Consider the following 2,572-nt stretch of genomic DNA (forward strand, 5'->3'; position numbering starts at 1 on the left):
TAGCTACTACTGAAATCTTCAGCAGAAGCTAGTGTCCATGACTTGTAGTGTCTTTAAATTGGGATAAGGGCAGATGTAAGATATGTTTAGTCTGTAGACATTAGAGAGTAGCCTGGAAATCCCTGAAGATAGAATTTATATTTCTGAATTATCTTTTCTGAGTTTTACTTCCCAACATATACAAAGTTGGCTACTTAATAGGAAGAGAAAATTTTATTTTCTGTATTAATAAGACTTTACTGAGTGGTTAGACGTAGATACAATTATGGATGTAGCAGAACTGCTTTAAATATTTAATGTTGTCATGCAATTACTTCCTTTCTTCTCTTACATGAAACAGAGAACACACTACTCATTACATTACATCTCCATTGTAAGAGGCATGCAGTAATTGATATTAAAAGGAAGGTCAAACCATTATTTCCTTAGTTGTCAGTCCTATTTGCCAAATATTGCTTTGAATATGAATTTAGTTTAAGTAATCTCCTAAGGGCTAGATTAAGTGCAGAGCTGTTCCAAGTATTTGGGCTATCTCTTGATGGATGTATTCTAAATGAACTGTGATTGTTAATTTGAAGGTCATTAGCAAATGTCTTATCAAGGTGGCATCTATGACTATAAAATATAAATCACACAGGTTATATACAGTTGTAAAAAACAGGCTTCTTATTTCTGCTTTTAAAAACTCCCCCCCCCCCCAAAGCACAACACCCGCATGAGCCTGTCGTGTTTTCAGTGTAGTGGAGGGAGATTCCACAAATCCTAAAAGCAACAGGATGTCCACAGAGGTCACTGTTGTTTACCTCGTGTCCACAGGAATGATTCAACACGAATTAGGGAGGTATAGGGATAGATTTTGCTGGAGCTGCACCACCTCCAGTAGAACCACATGATCCTTCCCAGGACTCTTCCACACGAGGGCAGCACTTCAGAAAGGTGACAGCCTGAAAACGCTTCAAGGATTTTCTGAATGCAGCGGTGTGTGTGTGTGGGGGGGGGGGGAGGGGGGGGGGGAAGGGCGGGGAGCCTCAGAGCCCCGATGTATACACCCCGCTTCCCAGAACGCACAGAAAGGAAGTATTTCTCCACAGTGACCCAGTTCACAACCAGGGCCAGGGACCCTGGGAACTAAAGCACCCCTGTTCTGCACTGTTGATGCCTTCAGCAATCCTAGGGCAACACTCTGCTTCCCTCTTCCTACACGCATGCCAGCTTTGTGCATTCATGGTTCAAGAATGTCTGTGCCTCTGGCATGTGGAGATGAGGCAGTTTGCAGAGTGAGCGGTTCAGCAAAGCAGGGAAGGACAACTAGTCCTTCTGACTCAAGGAAGCACGTGCTCTTGCTTTCTGAACTCAGAAAGCTGCTGACATTTTTCCTGAGTGGTATTTTCCAATTGTTAGAATTAACACGTTAAACAATAAACCTGGAGTGCTATCTCTCGTATATCCACGTCTCATTCTCAGATAACCTTTGGTTGATAAGACCAAGAGTTTAAAATACCCAAATTCCTTGTAAATCTTGTCAATGGAAATACAGAAGCTTAGTTGCAAAGAGCGATTTGTTATCTTAAAATGTAAACACTGTAAGAAGCTAAACAGAAACACACAAAGAATACTGTTATTCTCTTGTTTACATGAGAACTCCCACACCACTGAAAAAGTTAGCTGCTTAAATGTCACCTAGACTTAAGGGAAATATTTTTATAGTGACACCCATCTTCTGTGGACATTGCTAATTAGATTCTACCCAGTCTATAGCTTTCTCAGCCCTACAGATATTCATTTTGCCCCTAAATAGAGATTCCGATGTTTTGGAACTGTCTTGACAGCATGAGTGATCTGTCGGGGGCCCAGTCTGTGGAAAGGGGACAATATTAATCAGAGGGATTAGACATGAAATTGGATGTTTTAAACTACCATTAAAAATTACTATGAATCCTTTTATCCCATTATGTAATAACATAGACAACAAAATTCACCTCCTGAAAATGTGGTCTTATATGGGTAAACAGTTTTGAATTAAGACAAACGAAAAAGAGTTTCACCTTAAAGCTCATGAAATGTGAGAATTTAAAAAATACTCACTGAATTGGTTATTTTAACTTACATTTTTTTGCTTAGAACACAAACAGGTTTCACTGTGAGATATTCATTCACAAATATCATTCAACTGTGTTCTTATTCTTCCTCTCTTCCATTTCCCCTTCTCATTCTCTTGGCCTCTCTTGTTGGTCATCAAAATAGTCCTTCCTTTTGGTTTCATAATAAGCAGCATAATTTCCATTACCCTCCCTTCATCTTATCTCACAGATTCCTTTAGACTTCTTCCTCTTCTCTTATGCCCTAGAATACACACACACACACACACTCACACCCTCAAACACACACATACACACTCATACTCTGGAATATACACTCACATACACACTCACATAAACACACACATTGAAATACACCCATACACACATTTGAGCACACATTCACACACAAACACACTCTCGCACAGATACATACATACATACATACTCACAAACATACAAATTTAAATCTATATTTGAGTATGTTTTTTTCT

The sequence above is a fragment of the Phodopus roborovskii genome, unplaced genomic scaffold (genome assembly GCF_943737965.1).
Source record: "Phodopus roborovskii unplaced genomic scaffold, PHOROB, whole genome shotgun sequence".
Lineage (NCBI taxonomy): Eukaryota > Metazoa > Chordata > Mammalia > Rodentia > Cricetidae > Phodopus > Phodopus roborovskii.